Below are 7753 nucleotides of genomic sequence, written 5' to 3'. Positions count from 1 at the left end.
CGACTATCAATCTGGATAGTCATGATGAGCAAAGCTTGCTTGTGATTTTCAAGGAAGTATTGCAGCAGTATCGGTGTTACCTGAGGAAATCACACTTTGATGGCAAGTCTATAAATGAATTTCCGGTGAAGTCTCCTATGCTAAATTTAGAAGATATTGAATGGAAAAACCTTGTTATGCACTGGTCTCGTTCCCAGGATGAGGTACTGTGTATGAAATCACATGACAATTTGAACTTCTACTTTTCTGCATGTGCCTTACGGATCTTTTTTGCAGGAAATCTGCTCAAAGAAGAATTCCGGTTTGACAAGAACAACAGGATATAGCAAATATGCTGCCCGCTGCTTTGCTCTTGTTAGTACCTATTGTCCTATATCACCGTACTTGCATACATACCTGGTTCATTATGTGACAGCAGTATGCATGATAGCTTGCTTATCAATTGTTCGCTCCAAATTATCTGATCTATATGAATGGTTACATTAGTGTAGAATATATCCAATGGCAATGTTTTTTTAGCTCTGCATTGTTCTTGTAAGTACATGATGTCCTTTATTAGTGTACTTATAGTGACAACTAGTTGTTCATGTACCATCACTCTGCAGCTTATTTTCCTTTGCCCTCCATTTTCTACACACCAGATCTATATTTACTCTCACCATAATGTTGGTACTGAAGAAGTTTAGCTGTGCATTGCTCTTGGCTGTACCTTTTTCCTGTATCACTGCACTTACATTTATAGCTACTTGGTTATGTAGCATCACTCTTCATCTTATCTTAAATATTCTCCATTTTTTCGTATATTATCACATCTATATTTACTCTTAACAAAATGTAGAATAAAGGCAATGCTTTTGAAGAAGATTCCGTGGTAAACTTCTTGAATTGCCCCCCCCCATCAGCATGGACAAGGCCTTTATAGAGCATGTCTTCACCAATAATGTAAGTTTCTCCATCTCAAGCCTTCATACTTTTTTGTATATATTTGGTTAGGCATGACTGCAACAACTGTTTATTTTTGGTGTTTGCATCAAATTGCTTGTTTAAAGTTTATTATGTATTTCATAAACAAAAGTTTCTCCTTTCTCAATTTATGTTTTCAGTTGTACAACCAAGTTCCTTCTTCATACCATGTAAATTACACTATACAGAGCAAGTGATCTTCTTTTGCACTACATGTATGCTTCTGTTCTTCATCTTCTTCATCCGTAATCCAGTGGTGTGGTGAACCTACCCACTACAGCACAATGTCATATTCTGCAATGTCTTAACTATGAACAATGTCATATCATTCTACTATGATTGAAACCATCTCTTTATTTGCCAATCTGAAATGGTATAAATTGACAGCTCAATAACTATTGATACTTATGAGTTCTTGATCTGTAATCCAGTGGTGACATCAAGCTGCCAACTCCTTCACAATGTCATTTCCTGCCATGTCTTGACCTGAACAATACCATATTGTGTTAATGCAATTTTAAACTGTGTCACTATATTCGTCAGTAAGAAATTTGATGAATTGTCAGCACTGATACTTTTATGTGCAAAACCTGTCATCTGTCTGCTTGTTTATCTTTCAGAGTGAGGAAGATATAAGTGTTGAACAAGCGCAGTCTCATCATCTTGCTCAGCTGCTTGCGCTGTAGCTCCCCGGCAGGGCTAACCTTTCTTGAACTCTATTGAAGTTCTGTCGGTTTTGTATATTATTTTTTCGGCGTGTTTATTTCCACTTGTGGCGATCTTTGATGCCCAGTGTATGTAATTTGCTGTCTGCTTGTGCTTTTTTATCATACTGGCGAACTTTGATGCCTAGTGGTTGTAATATGCCATAATTTCTTTATTGTATAGTCTAGGTTTTTTCTTATTCACGATGCTGCAGTTATTTTATTGTATATATATATCCTGTCTTCGCAGTAAACTGGCCAAACCATAAAATTATGGTACATAATCGGGCCGTCATGCAATCACGATGTAGGTTGGGCCTGAAACGTGCCGAACAGCTCACGGGCCGACAGCAGCCCGAAATGAACCCCGGCCCTTGATTGTGCGAATCAAATCATGGGCTTTTAACATGACAAAATTTTCTCGGTCGTTGTTTGGCCAATCAAATATCGGCTGCAAGCAGGCCGGATGCAAACCGGGCCGTAGTTAGGCCCAACAATATGACGGTCTTTTAACAGGCAGAAATTAATATAGGGCCGAAATGTTAAACGGGCCCTTAACAGGCCAAAAATAATATCAGGTCGAATTACTAAGTGGGCCTTTAGCAAGTGGGCCCAAAAGCATAGTGTCCAGTTGACAGGCCGAATCTGATATGGGCCATAATTGAGCCCAAAGCATCTTAAAGGGCCGGACCTGATCTGGGCCGTAATTTGGCCCAGAACATGGTAGGATTTTAACGGCCGGATCTCATATGGGCCACTATTAGGCCCGGAGGGTGGCAGGCCATTAATGGACCGGATCAAATATGGGCCGGCATTTGGCCCAAAACATGGCAACCAGTTAATGGGCCAGCCTACTAGGGTCCTCAAAATATTGTGGGCCTAAAGCTGGGCCAGCCCATTAATGTCGGCGAAATCTCGTGGTCCTTTAGCTGGGCCAGCCCATTATGATCCGCAAGTAACTTGTGGACCTTTACCTGGGCCTGCCCATTATGGCACACAAAAATCTTGTGGGCCTTTACCTGGGCCGTCCCATTATGGCCCGCAAAATCTTGTGGGCCTTTAGCTGGGCCAGCCCATTATGGTTCGCAAAATCTCGTGGGCCTTTAGCTGGGCCGGCCCATTATGGTCCGCAAAATCTTGTTGGCCTTCAGTTGGGCCGGCCCATTTAAACTTGATGGGCCGGTCCATGTGTCAACATATCATAGGCGTGTCTCGCCCATTGGATGAGTGACACCTGTGCCAACGCGGACCTGACACGTGTCTCCTCCAGCGAATGATGATTTTACACGTGGAAAATCCCCATTGGTCGGGGCTGTTAATGGGTTATCGGATCCAAAACCCGACCCGATAGCTTAACATTGTTCCGTTACGGTGGATGCCACGTGTCGTTCACCCTTGACGAAAGCACTTCTGTGTCGATCGATTTATCGTCATGGAAGTGGAAACTTCCGTGATGATAATTTTGGTAATGTCATGAAACACTTCTACTACAACACAGGTATGACTATCTTGATTCTGTCATAAAATCGTCATGGATGTACATGCATGACAGAAAACGCGACCTACTGTGACAAACACGTATCATCACGGAAGTGTATTTTTTGTAGTGTTCCTTGATTTTCTTCATCTTATTATGTCATTTGTGGAGTAAATAGGCTAAATTATGTCATAAATGGACTAAACACGCTAAATAAGAAGAAAAATACCATTATCACGGAGGTGTAGGAATGGTCGGGTCTGCGCTAGTGCCATACGGGGGTGAAGGACCAGTCGGGGTTACAGCATTGGCAGAAGGCGTGGTCGATGCTTGTCGGGAGCCATGCTGCACCAAAGATCATTTCCAATAATGTCTCGTTAGCAAGTTCGCAAACTGAAATGTGAATGTAGTAAGCAACGACCATTCAAATCAAACTCACCGTGGTCGCTTGTAACACCCTCGATGCGACTATAGCTCCCACGTGTCGAGGCACGACTTAGAGACATAATCGCATTGAAGGCATATGTCGCAAGTTAGGCAATCTTCACAACATCCCATGTAATATGAATAATAAAGGGGAGATAACATAGTTGGCTTACACTCGCCACGTCAATCAAGTACATAAATAACATTACATCATCCATACACTCAAGGCCCGACTACGGTGCCAAAATAAAAGAGAACCCAACATGCGACAACGGTCCCGTTCACCCCCAACTGGGCACCAATACTGATCATCGGGAAAGGAAACATAGTATCGTTGAGAGTCTTCGTCAAACTCCCACTTGAGCTCATACGCGTCTCTTGGAGCGGAATCATCAGGCCCTGCATCTGGTGTGATAGTAATCTGTGAGCCACAAGGACTCAGCAATCTCGCAACATGACAAAAAAATATATGGCAGGGATGCACACAAGATGCTTAACAAAAGTCTAGGACTGAGCTACGGCCAATTCATCCATTAGGAGGTTCAAACAAGCATGGAAAAACGCAAATGGTAAAACAGATCTCAGACTTAGTGAAATTAACACTTGTCTGGAATTTCAGATCACATAGCCCTCTTCGGAGCAACAAAACAACATGCTACAGGACCTGAACATGACAAAGAAAGACATGGCATGGAGCTACTCAACAAGCTTAACAAAAGTCCCTTAGTGACCTTGAGCCAAAAGGGATCACAAAATATACTAACAAGCACACGAACATAGCAAAAACATAATCAGTTTTCAGACTAAGTGAAAACTGGGACATGCTGAAACATAACTCAGGAAGGCATGTTTACGAGCTCGATGCACTCAGTACGGTGAAATTCATGGCAAGACAAGCATACACCCATAAAGAAGGCACAAAACACAAGCTAGACATGGCAAGAACAATAGCATAGCATGCACGGATCAATTATAATAACATCGGCAAAATCGCAAACAAGATGACGATCTGCCCAGATTCACCACGAAGCAAAAGTAGAGCTCGATTGACTCAAGCTAGGGTGCTCCATAATTGCAAGAAAACACATGGATGGATAGAGCACTACAATATTAACAAAACTCCCTTACTGATCATCCTCAAAAGAGGCACGGATCACTAGGAATCAACATGAACATATGGCATCACGAGATAAACAATCCCAGGACTTAGTGAAATTACTAAGTCCCTGAAAACAGAATTAGCAAGTGCACCACTTTGCAAGCTTGCACAAATCACCACACATATCCTACAAATACATGGGTTGCACCTCTGGAAAGATGAAAAAACCCTTAACAAAACATATTTAGAACTCACGGGCATATCATGCACACATTAATCATGGCAAAAATGACAAAAGTGCTAAACGGAGTAACAGATCTGACAGTTAACTCAAGTATCCCTCTTCTAACAGCACTTCGGGCAACAAGACGAGCCCAAATGAAAATGATGCTATGGAATGAAATGATGTACTCTCTGAGATGAACATTTTGATATGCTATATGCCCAAATCGGGGCTATGGATGCAAAGTTACGGAGCCTCAAACAGGGGCATATGGATCAAGAATTCCAGGACTTAGCAAAAAAAACAACCTCACGAAAATTAGGGTTTATTGTAGCCGTATCGGATCCGATCTGGATCGGGCGTGCGGAGCCCGAGGATCACCGGCGAGCCTTGCCGGCTACGGCGAGCAAAGAAGCAGCGGGGAGGCTCGGGTCCGGTCGGTGGGGGCGGCGGCTGGCGGCACCGGGCCCGGCTCCGGTCGCCGGAGTCCCGCGGCGGGGCGGCGAGCTCCAGGCGGAGGCGGCTCCGGGCGGCGGGCGTTGATGCGGCGGCGGGGCACGGCGGGGTCCGGCCGACGGCGAACTCCGGCCAGCGAGGCGGCGGGGAGGAGAAGAGGCGGCGCGGGCGGGCGCCTCAGGCCCGGCTCGGCGGCGGGGAGGGCCGCGCATGGGACTCGCGGGCCTGGCGCGGTCGGCGGTGAAGCGGTTCCCCGCAGGATAGGTGGCGCGACGCGGTTGGGCGGCGGTGGAGGCGGACGTTGTCCGGCTCCGCCCGGACACGTCCGGAGCGGCGGATCTGGGATTTTTTTTTTGGGTTAGGGGGGAGAGGATCCGCGAATTGGAATGGGGGGTGTATATATAGGCATAGGGGGAGCTAGGAGAGTCCAAATGAGGTGCGGTTTTCGGCCACATGATCGTGATCGAACGCTCTAGGACATGGAGCAGAGTTTGGTGGGTTTTGGGCCAAATTGGAGGGGTGTTGGGCTGCAACCCACACGAGGACTTTTCGGTCCCTCGGTTAACCGTTGGAGTATCAAACGAAGTCCAAATGGTACGAAACTTGGCAGGCGGTCTACCGGTAGTAAACCAAGGCCACTTGACAAGTCTCGGTCCAATCCGGAAATGCTTAATCCCCACACACGAAAGAAAGCTAAAAATGACCACCGGAGGAGAACGGAGCGCCGGAATGCAAAACGGACAACGGGGAAAAAGCTCGAATGCATGAGACGAACACGTATGCAAATGCAATGCACATGATGACATGATATGAGATGCATGACAACGATAAGATCACCGGAGACAAAAACCCGAACCCAAGAAAAAATAACTTAACGCCGGAAATGGCAAGAGTTGGAGTACAAATTGGGAAAGTTACATCCGGGGTGTTACAACACTCCACCACTACGAAAGGATCTCGTCCCGAGATCTAGGACTGAAAGAACTCTGGGTACTCAGAAAGGAGGTGATCCTCACGTTCCCAGGTAGCTTCACAGTCGGAATGGTGTGACCACTTGACTTTGAGAAATTTGATTGACTTGTTGCGAGTCTTGCGTTCAGTCTCTTCAAGAATAGCAACTGGGTGCTCACGATAAGAGAGATCTTCTTGGAGCTCAATGTCCTCGAAGTTGACAGTGCGGTCAGGAGTCTTGAAGCACTTTCGAAGCTGAGAGACATGGAACACGTCATGAACATTTGCAAAGTTTGAAGGAAGCTCGAGTTGATAGGCGAGGTCGCCTCTCTTGCTGACAATCTTGAAAGGTCCCACGTATCTAGGGGCAAGCTTCCCTTTGATACCGAAGCGACGAGTACCTTTCATAGGAGAGACACGGAGGTAAACATGATCTCCGATCTCGAAAGCCAAATCACGGTGCTTACTATCATAGTACCTCTTCTGACGGGATTGGGCTGCTTTGAGGTTATCACGAATGACTTTGCACATTTCTTCTGCTTCTGTGATTAAGTCATTACCCAAAAGCTGACGTTCGCCGGTTTCAGACCAGTTGAGAGGGGTACGACACTTCCTGCCATACAGAATTTCAAAAGGGGCCTTGCCAGAACTTGCTTGAAAACTGTTGTTGTAGGAGAATTCAGCATAAGGAAGACAATCCTCCCACTTCATACCGAAGGAGATCACACAAGCCCTGAGCATATCTTCAAGAATCTGGTTCACACGCTCAACTTGACCGCTAGTTTGAGGATGGAAAGCTGTGCTGAAGCGGATGTTAGTGCCCATGGCCTTCTGAAAAGAACCCCAAAACTTCGAGGTAAAGATGCTGCCACGGTCTGAAGAGATCACTTGTGGAATACCATGCAGAGAGACAATACGAGAGCTATAGAGTTCCGCCAATTGAGCTGCAGTGATCGACTCTTTGATAGGCAGAAAGTGAGCCACTTTGGTGAGTTTGTCGATGACAACGAATATAGCATCATTGCCACGCTTGGACTTAGTAACCCAGTCACGAAGTCCATTTCAATGTGGTCAAACTTCCATTCTGGAATGGAAAGAGGTTGGAGGAGACCAGCTGGCCTTTGGTGTTCTGCCTTCACTCTTCTGCAGACATCACATTCATTCACGAATTGAGCGATCTCGCGCTTCATTCGAGTCCACCAATAAGCTTGCTTAAGGTCCTGATACATCTTCGTGCTCCCAGGGTGGATGGAGAGGAGATAATTGTGAGCCTCGTTCATGATCACTTTACGGAGGTCGCCTTTGGGTACAACGATACGATCCTCGAAGAAGAGAGTGTTGTCATCAAGGCGGTAGCACTTGTACTTGGACTGACTCTTGGCAATCCCAATCTTCACCTTTTTCACCATAGCATCAAGAAGCTGGGCGTGGCGAATCTGGTCTTCTAAGGTAGG

The sequence above is a fragment of the Triticum aestivum genome, chromosome 7A (genome assembly GCF_018294505.1).
Source record: "Triticum aestivum cultivar Chinese Spring chromosome 7A, IWGSC CS RefSeq v2.1, whole genome shotgun sequence".
Lineage (NCBI taxonomy): Eukaryota > Viridiplantae > Streptophyta > Magnoliopsida > Poales > Poaceae > Triticum > Triticum aestivum.
The sequence above is the reverse complement of the archived record's forward strand: the minus strand, read 5'-3'. Positions refer to the sequence as shown.